Raw genomic sequence first — 11,636 nt, forward strand, 5'->3', positions numbered from 1 at the left:
TTTTTATGATGTAAATTTAAAGTAAAATTATCTTTTAAGGTAATTGATCATTCCTGTAACAACAGGCACTTTTTTCATAACTATGGAGTTGTGATCTGAGTTAATAGAATTATCAGTAAATCCATAAGAATAAACATTCTTGATGCACGTGGTCTCAATAAATAGGGGGTTTGCATGTTTATAGCCTAGTAAACATTGTATTTTATAATTTAGTCATATTGAATGATTGCCTGTTTGGAGTTAAGAATTGGTGATCTTGAAAGGCTAAAGAGCTAGCTAAATATTTTACTTATTAGTCCTGCTTCTGCCTAGGAGTATTGTTGGTGTCCTCTTACCTGTCACCCACCTCTGGATCCTTTCAAGGGCAAATATTTAAGCAGTTAATCACCCTTAACTGCATTAGCTAATTAAATTATTCTATAGTTTTAGAAAAATGTAAGGGAAAAAATTCCAACATTTTAAAGAAATATGAGCTATTGTAAGAAAAATATGGTCTAGCAATATTTTTATTGTTCTTAAATTGGTTCTTAAGGGAAAAGGTTACCAAATATAAAAAGACAAATGCCATAAGAAAAAAGCTCGCATTGTGGCTATTAGAAAAGAGTAAAAATATGAAACAGCAACTCAAACAAGGACACTTAATACTGGAGGAAAATGGTTACTGTGATCAGTTCTTGAAAGAATAGTGACTGTCCTAATAGCAATGGTTTCATATCTGAGGCCTGTGACGGAGATTGGGATTTAGATAGAGGGCTAAAGGGGAGACCCCGATGCTGCCCTCCAGGAACAAAATTCAAGAGACTTGGGAACTGGGCTTGGGGCAGTGTCTTCGGGTGTGATCTATTTTCATTCAGCCCAAGGGCCACTCAGGCTTATTTCCTTCCCCCCAGTGACTGCTGGGCTATAGTGCATGATGAACTCCAAGGAGTCACTTGGCAAAGGTTTGAAAGAATGGAGGGACAGCAAGCGGGACCTAACTAAAAGGCCCTCTCCTCCAACTCCAGTTACTTGAAGCCCCTCCCTCCCGAAGTTCCCAGTAGCCCCAACTGGCTCCCTGCCGATTAAGGGGCCCACACCCACAGGCTTTCTGCAGTTTCCAAAACTGTCTGGCTGCAGGTAAGGGGCAGTTTTCCCTCTCCCCTTTGGTACTGAGATCCTCTGTGCCTTTCCTGCACCTGTGCCCACTGCAGTGCTGCCCCTCAGCAGCGACTCCTCAATGGCGCTATTGGAAGGATGCATCCATTCTTGTGATGAGAATGCCAGTAGGCACAGTGGCTCACACCTGTAATCCAGCAGCTTAGGAGGCTGAGATACGAGGATCATAAGTTCAAAGCCTGCCTCAGCAACAGCAAGGTGGTAAACAATTCAATGAAACCCTGTCTCTAAATAAAATACAGAGCTGGGGATGTGGACTCAGTGGTTGAGTGACCCCAAGTTCCATCCCAGTACAAAAAACAAAAATTAAGTGGAAGAATGACTGGCACAGTGCAGTGCAATAGCCATTTGTATGACAACACCCAGGCCCCCAAGCATTCAGACATGCTAAAAACTGACCAAATTGGAGCATCTGTGAAACCCCTGACATTTTTTTTCCTCGAATGACAGGGTAATTAGAAGTCAGGATCACTTTCTTTGCTCTTCATACGTGACAAAATATGTAGGTGTTTTGAGATAAGGCAGAAATTCTAGAGACTGTTGCTTTGGCCTTTTTGTTTTACCTAATTTTATACAATAGGTCCCTTACACTCAGTTCTAACTTAAAGAATTATTTTTTTAAAAAAATAGTGAAAAGTCTCTTCCAACTCTTGTTTCTCAGCACCCCATCTGAAAGACATACATACTTGATCCAAATAAATCTTTTTGCTTATACTTCGTAACCCCCTGGAGGGAAACTAGCATTTTTGATGAAAACGAATGTGTGTTTCTGAGGGTCAGGAGTCAAGTTGCTAGCCCTTCTGAGAAACTACCCACCTAGCCAACCTGGATGGCTGTCCAGACATTGTGGCTTATGAAATCAATGATTCTTTTTTTTCTAAAATGTCATTTCTCTAAAATGTCTCTAATTTAAAAAAAAAAAAAAAAAAAAAAGGTTTAAAATTGGCCTGTTTGAGGTGCCCTTGCATTAAGTTTATACAACACTCTAGCATAACTTAATTGTATAAAAAGGACTTTTTTAAAAAAACCTTACTCTAGAAGGAAAGATTATCAATTCTCAGGGGACTTTATAGATTAAAAGTTACATCATTTTGGCTAACAATTCTCAATATATTCTACCTTGTTAACAGTAGAGGCTTAAAATATTTTGCCCTTTCCAATAAATGACAGTATATAAATTGTTACGAATTGGTGTTATCGAAATGTTAAGAATAGCTTCATCTTGCTGATTTTAAAACCAGGGTCTTGCTATATGTTGCCCAGGCTGGTCATGAACTCTTGAGCTCAAATGATCCTCCTGCCTCAGCCTCCCACCACAGCCACCACACCCAGCTTTATTTCATCTTAAACTAAGTGGCATTGGCTGCATATTCTTTTAATACGAAATCAGCGTGGAGAAGTTCCCTTTTCATTTTGAAGAGTGCATTTTTATAAATTATCCTAATTCTTAAAAATTTAATAACATTCTGTAACATTTGTGTCACATTTCTTTTTATAAAGATCGGTTTTTCATTTGTGGTAATGATTATAAATTTTCTTTAAGATATTTTTTTGAAGTCAGCTACGGGAGTGCCCACTCTTACCACTTCAACAGTACTGAAAGTCTTAGCCAGAGCAGTTAGTAGTTAGGCAAGAGAAGGAAAGAAAAGTCATCCAGGTTGAAATGGAAGAAGTTAAGTCGTCCCTGTTTGCTGATAACATGATCTTACATGTTAGGAAAAACAAAAAAAAATCCTAAAGATTCCACCAAAAACCTGTTAAACTAATAAATTCAGTAACATTGAAGGATACAAAATCAACACACAACAATCAGCATTTCTGTACGCAAAATGGTAACTAGTTGAGATAGAAACCAAGACAACAATCCTGTTTACAGTAGTTTCCCCCCCCCCCCCCAAAAAAAAAGGAGTAAATTTTAACCTCTCTACAACCTTAAAACATTGATGAGCCGGGTGTGATGGCTCATGCCTCTTATCTCAGCAGCTTGGGAGACTGAGGCAGGGGAATTGCAAGTTGGAGACCAGCCTCTCTAACTTTAGTGAACATGTCTCAAAATAAAAAGGACTAGAAGGATAGGGTAGCTCAGTGGTAAAGCATTCCTGGGTTCAATTCCCCAGTACCATCCCCAGAAACCCTACAAAGCTGTAGTAATCAAAACAACATGGCAATGACATAGAAACAGAGGAAGCCTCTAAATAAATCCAAAGAGCCTGGGCTGGGGTTATGTAGCTCAGTGGTGGAGCACTTGCCTCACATGCATGAGGCACTGGGTTCAATCCTCAGCACCACATAAAAAAAGATATTCTAAATAAATAAATCCACAGAGCCAACTGATTTTCAGTAGAGATGAAAAAAACACATTGTGGGAGGGGTCTCTTTGATAAACAGTATCAGAAAGACTGAATATGCCAAGAAATTACTATGCCCCTATTTGATCATAAACAAAAATCAACTAAAAATAGATTAAAGGTTTTAAAGCTGTGAAACTTCTAGAAGTAAACAGGGCAGTGTTGGGGGGCGGGGGGGTTGTGGTACTAGGGGTTGAATCCAGGGACCTTAACCATTGGGCTTTTATCCCCAGCCCTTTCTGTTCTGTTTTGAGACAGGGTGTCGATAAGTTGTCTGGGCCTGTCCTGAACTTGCAGTCTCCCACCTCAGTCTCCCAAGTCACTGGGATTTCAGGCATGGGCCACCATGCCCAGCTAAGATTTCTTTTTAAAATAAGATCATGGGCTGGGGATGTGGCTCAAGCGGTAGTGCGCTCGCCTGGCATGCGTGCGGCCCGGGTTCAATCCTCAGCACCACATACAAACAAAGATGTTGTGTCTGCCAAGAACTAAAATAAATAAATAAATATTTTTAAAAAAAAAGAAAAAATAAGATCACAAAGTCAAAAATAAATATGGCTTTGTTGAGAGCTAAAAGCTTCTGCACAGCAAACTAAGTAAAGGGGACAGCCAACCAACTACACATTTGATGAGGTATTGACACCTAAAATAACCTAAGAAATAAATAAATAGAAGAAACCTGATTTTTACATGAGGCAAAAGACCTGTATACTTCCAAAAAGAAGACAAGTAGCAAAGAAGTGTAAGAAGAAATGCCCAGCATCACTAGTTGTTGGAAATGCAAATCAAACCCAGAAGACACTATCTGGCCTCCAATGACTATTATCAAAAAAACTACAGAGGGGCTGGGATTGTGGCTCAGTGGTAGAGTGCTTGCCTAGCATGTGTGAGGCACTGGGTTCGATCCTCAGCACCACATAAAAATAAATGAATAAATGTCTATCGGCAACTAAAGAAAACAAAAAACTACAGAATAGATGAGAATGTGGAGAAAACTGTTGGAGGGAATGTAGATTGGCACAGCCATTACCAAAAAAAGTATAGAGATTCCTTAAAAATTTTTATATAGGCCAGGCATGATGGTGCATGCCTGTAATCCCAGCAACTCTGGAGGCCGAGGCAGGAGGATCCCAAATTCAAGGCCAGCCTCACCAATTTATCAAGGCCTAAAATACTTAACAAGACACTGTCTGAAACAATTTAAAAAGGGATGGGAATGTGGCTCAGTGATTAAATGCCCCTGGATTCAATCCCCATTATGGATAAAAATAAATATCATATGATCCAGCAATCCCAAAGCAAATGAAATCAAGTATGTCAAGGAGACATCTGCACTCCCATGTTCATTATAGCACTTCTCCCAGATCAAGAGATGGAATCAACCTAAGAGTCCAGTAGTGGATCAATGGATAAAGAAAGTGTGTATATGTAAAGTACAAACAGTGTAAATACTTAACGTGCATTTATGGGCACAAATGGAATACGATTAAACCATAAAAAGGGATGAAATTCTGTCAATTGCAGCATTACGAAAGGAACATTTGAGGATATAAATGAAATAAGCCAGACATAGGAAGAAAAATACTACTTATCTCTAGTATGTAGGATCTAAAAAAGTTGATATAGAAGTTGAGAGTGAATGAATAGTGGTTACCAGAAGATAGGGAGGGTATAGCAGGGGGAAGAGTACAGTGTTAAAGTGAGATAGACGTTCTGGTGTCCTCCTGCATGGTGGGGTGACTGTGTATAACAATGATGTGTACTTCAAGATAGCTTTGTCCTCACCAGAAAGAAATATTAAATGATGTTTAAGGTGATGGAAGTGCCAGTCACCCTAATTTGATCGTGACGTTACATTGCACTTCTAAATATGTACACTTGTGCAAGAATCAAAAATAATTTATCACAAACACCAGCAAATTGACTGTTCTGTTATAACCTAAACGAGGTGTAATCTTAGAGTGTGGCCAGAATCATGCAGAGGGAGAGCGCCAGCTCTGCATGGGCCACTTCATCCAGGCCTTCTGCTCTCCCGCCTCACTGAACTCACCTTGCAGAGCAGTGAGTGATGAAAAGTAGAAAGATGGGTGTGATGGACATTTCCTAAATGCACATCCCACCCCTTCTGTAGACAGTCATCTGCAGGTCACAGTGGGCCTTTCTCCACCTACTTTACATCATTTTCTTAAAAAAAAAAAAAAGTTTTACATTATCTGCAAGTGGACATTTTATATTGCCTGGTGAATTCTTTCATCTTAGAACAGAAATTTAGTAGATAAGATAGTGAACATGATAGGATTTATAACATCATCTTGAAATCTAGTAATATTATATATGAAAAAATATTTTACCCTTTTACCTTGAAATGTATGCAAAAATATGATTTTAGTGACACATATTAAGGATTCATCATCTCTGAATTGCATTGTTGGGAAGAAAGTAGCCAACCCATACAGGGAAGTGAATGGAAAAGAGTATTACTGCTTTTTAATAATAAGTAGTCTGCACTGTTAGCAGCTTTGCATGGTTTTTAGGTTACATTTGGCTCGTATTTTTGGTTATTGAAAAATGTGTCTCTGGAAAAAAATGTGGACCTTGAGAGGGCAATAGAGGCGTGTGGCTGCTTTAAAAACTTAGAGAACAATGACTACGATTATTGAGGGGACGAGAGGGAATACTGGCCTGTGTTGAAGCTGTTCATAAAGTGCACTGGTAACACCAGGAGTGCCTGAGGCTGGGGACTTGTCAGTGGTAGAACCTGTGCTTACCCTTGTGTTCCATCCCCAGCATTCACACACACACACTCACACACTCACACACTCACACACACCCCTGAAAGCTATGAACTCGTCAGTTGCCAGGTAAGCTATAACATATCTGCCATTTTCTGCTGTTGGTAAGATGGTACCTTTGGCCTTCCCTGCAACTTTCAGAAAACAAAGAGGCAAGAAATGCAGGTTATCATGAATAATTAGACCATTCAGGAAAAAAAAAAAAAAAGCGGGTGATTCTTAGCCCAGCCGGCGCTCCTCTGGGTTAATTAGTTGTATGTTTGCATTCTCTCTTTTGGTCCTCCATGCTTTCAAGCAGGAGGATTTTTAAAACATCCTTTGTACTCATTCAGTGTCTAATAAATGGTAACTAATTATTTGACCTTCATTAATACCTGGAAAGAATTCATTGCTGTTTAATTATCTAGCATTATTTTTAAGGCAATGCTTAGGTCCCAAGTTGTACACGTGCCCATCAGAATTATGGCCTCCAACACGGTAAAGCAAAGAAGTACTAAGAATTTGGAGGAAATGAGAGTTTTAAAACCAGAATGAATTTAAGGAAGTCATTGATGATAAATATTAGAAAATTTGGGAAATAACATGTTACCATAAAATCCAAGTTGTACTGAACACATTTCTGAAAAGTAGTGTGTATACCAGATGGTGAGTAGTTTTGACATTATTAAAAATTTGGAATATGCCTATGAAGAAAATCATAGCCTTTTATATATGATAAAAGCACATGATTTTGATATTACTGGATTTGTTAAATTCTATCTTTTGTCATTAGTGCCCAATTTGAATGCCTCTCCCACACAGTGTGGGAACAAGAACACTCCATTGATTGCTTTCTGGATTCAGTCAAAGCTTGTGTGTTCTAAAGCATATGGTGGTTTTCTTTGCAGCCTAAAAGACAGTCCCATGACCCCCCTGAGGGAGCATGGAAATTTCCCTTAAATGGGACCAACATTTTCATTTCCATTATTCTGGAAAGAGGCAGATCCTGGCTTAGGAACTGCAGATCAAAGAGGCTTTGGATTGGAGGTTTGGGGACTTTGCGCTTTGGCATTTCCCCCAATAAGAGTTCAATAGCCTCCACCCATGGAGCAGCACCAGTGATTAAGAAGACATTTTATCCAAGATCTCCAGATGTAGGCGCTGCTCACAATTTCTGGTAGGCTGATATAGGTGAGCTGTGAGATGGACTTCCCCTTCATGGATTCCAGATTGTGGGGGTCGCACCCAAAGCTTCAGTCTAGTCTCTGCTCAACCACTTCCAGACCACCACAGAACAACCGCAGTGACCTCTGCGTGCTAGAAAGAGGAAGAAGGCAACCACAATCCTCTGGTCTCCAGAGGCACCCCTCCTAGTTCACAGGCAGCGGCAGCCCAGCAGCTCTCCACGGGTGGTTCTGCCGAGCCCCGCGGCCTCTCACCACCATGTCTGCTCTCAGTTCAGGCCCAGTGTGCAGGCAGCACAGGATGGAAGCCAGTCCAGTGAAACCCACCGCGGGGCAGTCTGGGAAGGATGGTTTACGCCCTTTCAGGCTTTGCCATACCTGAAGGCAGGCAAGAAAGAAAGGAGGAAGCTGAGCCAAGCAAAGACCATTCCTGCAGCACCAAGAGCAGCTCTGCTCTGGAAGTGGAGCCTCTGAGGTTGGGGTCAGTGCTGCACTTCAGCCTGCAGGGAGATTGCCCGGGGCCTCGTTCAAATGCAGATCATAATTCACTCATTCCAGGGAGGGCTCGGAGTCTGCATTTCTAACAAACTCTCAGGTGGTGTCAGGGCACTGTGAGTCCCTGGAAAAGCTGGAGTTTAACCCGAAGGTATAACCTACTAAACCCACCGTCATCCCGTGGGATGTGTGATGCACCCACCTCACAGCGTGGTTGTGAGGACTGAATGAATTGATGCCCCTGAGGCATTTAGAACAGTGCCTAGCACAGAGTGACCCTCTGCAGAGAGGAGTCATTAGCAGAGGCATCCACAGAAGTCACAGGAGTTGCATAGCAGGAGTTGTGGGAGCCATAGTCATAGCCCCAAGTGCTATAGTCCTCTAGAAAGAGATGGAAATGCAGATATGCAAATCAAGTTCCAGGTGGGAGTGTAAAATAGTTTAGCTGCAGTGGAACACCCATGGTGGCTCCTGAAAAAATTTAACCTAGCCCGAAGGGTGGTACACCCTTTTAATCCCAGCTGCTCTGGAGGCTGAGGCAGGAGGATCAAAGTTCAAGGCCAGCCTCAGCAACTTACTGAGTCCCTGTCTCAAAACAAAAAATTGCATAAAGGACTAGGAATGTGCAGCTCAGAGACAAAATGCTCCTGAGTTCAATGCCCAGCATATCCCTCCCCAAAATTAAACAGAATTACCCTAGACTCCAGCAATCCCATGTCTGGGTATGTATCCAAAAGAATGGAAATCAGAGGCTTGAAGAGGTATCTATCTACGCTGTGTTCATCGTGGTGCTGTTCACGACAGCCGCAAGGGAAAATCAACCCCAGTGTCCCTCGAAGACAGGTAAACCAAATGTGTTCACACACACAGTGGGGAACTCAGCCTTCAAAAGGAAGCATGCTGCTCCACAGATGGCCCCTGAGGACATCAGGCTCAGTGAGGTAGGGCATCAGGGTGTGTGTGTTCTTGAAACCATGTGAGGGCTTGGGACTTTATTCTGAGACTGTAGTTGTCACGGGTTTTTGCAGGAGTCTGACTTGTATGTTGAAAGGATCACAATGGTGGGGGGCAGTGGTGAAGAGTCTTCTGGGAGGACAGAAGGAGGCAGAGGAGAAACGAAAATGGCTCTGGGAGTCATAGCAGACCAGATGGTGGAGACAGCAGCAGCGGCCAGGCCATTCTGCATACGTGGAGGGTGGGGCCCAGCACAGCTGGTGGCCAGATGGGGATGTGAACAAGTGCCCGCATGTGTTCCATGTTTTCCCATGTGCATGGGGGGGGGGGGGGCTGGGTGTTGGATGCTCCATAGAAAACTCTTCCCTGAGGAGCTGAAGTACTTTACAAAGTCTTCATTCATTGAACTGATAACACAAACAGATGCTAGCCTTTTTCTGCAGAGACCTTTTTGGGGGCTAAATGAGGTATTTGAAGCCAGACCTAAGAGGAGAAGAATGTCACAATGGGGCTGGACATGCCCCTGTATGAAGGCTGGGTACTCAACGAGTATTTGTGGAGTACTGGGGTGAGAGCAGTTGGGAAAGACCACAGCCCACTGCCCTCCGAGCCAAATGGGGGTGCACACAAACACATGGGAGTTTGCACTACCCTGCCCGGAGCTGGGAAGGGACGATTTGGGGATATATAAACAGAGTCCCCATCTCCACTGGAGTGGTGCTACAGACTGGATGCTTTCCACAAAATTCATATTGAAACCTAAGCTCAAATGTGACGGTATTTGGAGGCAGGTCCTGTGGGAAATGATTAGGTCCCAAGGGCAGAGCCCCCATGATGGCATTTGTGCTCCGAGGAATCTCTCACCTCTTCTGCAATGTGATGATCCCCCCCCCCCCCCCCCCCCCGCCAAAAATAAGGTCATCTATGAAGCAGGAAGTAAACCCTCCCCACACCGAATCTGCTGGTGACTCAGTCCTGGACTTCCAGCCTCCAGAACCGTGGGGAATGAGTTTCTGTCACCAGCGCTGAGCAGACAGAGCAGATGGGGGTGCCTCGGGGAAGCCTGCTGCAGAGGGCATTCCCGTGGGAGGCCCAGTGCCCCCCACGCCTGGCAGCCGGAGCACCTGGGGCTGGAACACCAGAGGATGAACTTGTCCCCTGCTCACCTCTCCCAGGTGGGTGTCAGACAAGTCATAGGCAAGGAGATCTGAAAGACGCAGCGGCTTTTCTCCTCCTTGTGATTAATTTGAGAGGGATTCAATAGCCGAGCGAGAGCTGTGGCCAGGCTGGCATTTGAATGCTCACACATGTGAGTGAAAAATGATCCCCGCTCAGAGGGAACGCTGGAGAGTCAGAGATGGATGGCTCCTCTCTGTCTTCAAAGAATCGAACCCCTCGGAAGGTCTCGTGTGAAGGTAATGCTCTAAAGCTGAGCTGTCTGACCACAGCCACCAGCGCATGTGGCGTGGAGCTCAGGACGTGGCTGAGGAGTCCAGATGTGCTGCAAGCATAAAGCATGCACCTGCCTTCAGAAGACTTTGCATGAAAAAAAGAATCTCTTTAATAATCTTAATAATAAGATCCCACGTTAATATGATACTATTTTGGATATACGGGTTTCGATAAAAATACTACTAAAATTAATTTCATCTTTTTACTTTTTAAAGGATGGCTTACTAAGACATTTTAAATTGCATATGTAGCTGGCTTTATATTTCTTGTGCAGTATTGTTTTATAGTAAGCTTATCCTACCTAAACAAAATGCAAAGGAACTTGCTTAACAAACAGAGCCTTATAGAATTTTTTTCTTCTTAAATCTCAGGTCTGCTAGAACTCTCCAGCTCTTGCTTGAACCTATATTTCTAGAACTTTCCAGCTCACTTAAACCTATATTTCAAAATCATGTTCCCAATAGGTTTGTCTTTGAAAGTACGACTCTCGAGATTATGAAATCAAGCTTTTTTTTCTTTTAAAATTTTTAAAAATTTTATGGGTCCTAGCTGGGCACAGTGGTGCACACCTGTAATCCCAGCAGGAAGTTGAGGCAGGAGGATCGCAAGTTCAAAGCCAGCCTCAGCAATTTAATGAGGCCCTAAGCAACTTAGTGAGACCCTGTCTCAAAACATATTTTGAGGGATGTGTCTCAGTTGTCAAGTGCCCCTGGATTCAATCCCCAGTGCCACAAAAATAAAATAAATTATGGGTCTTTATAGCTCAGATCCGAATGCTGCCTTCCTGGTTCCCTGCTAGCTGCAGGTCTTGAATGCAGCAGTACAGCTGGCGCCGATCTCAAGGGTCCTGGAAGCCCCTGACTCCCTGCTGAGTACTTCATGTGCTTCAGCCCCTTTGCCCATCTTCTTGTTTGGTCTTCTTTGTCCCAAAGCCCTCGATCCCCTTCTCATCCCCAGGGGCTCATCCTCACAAACAGCAGCCATCGCCCATCTTTAAGGGTGGCTCACCATCCTTCAAGTTCCAACGCTCTGTCCACATCCATGATATTTTTCCTCATGGCTGTGTCTAGTGTCGCCCATAGATGGGAAGTTTTCCAACAGACACCCTTCACCAGCCGCTCTCAATGGTGACATCTTATCTCCCTAGCTACAGGACAATGTGCAGTTCTGGAAATTGACATGTGTGCATTATTATTAACTAGACCTTATTCAATTACATAAAAATCCATTTATGTGTGTGTATATGTGTTTGTGTAGGCCATATGACTTTGTCACCT

This window comes from Callospermophilus lateralis, chromosome 12 (genome assembly GCF_048772815.1).
Source record: "Callospermophilus lateralis isolate mCalLat2 chromosome 12, mCalLat2.hap1, whole genome shotgun sequence".
Lineage (NCBI taxonomy): Eukaryota > Metazoa > Chordata > Mammalia > Rodentia > Sciuridae > Callospermophilus > Callospermophilus lateralis.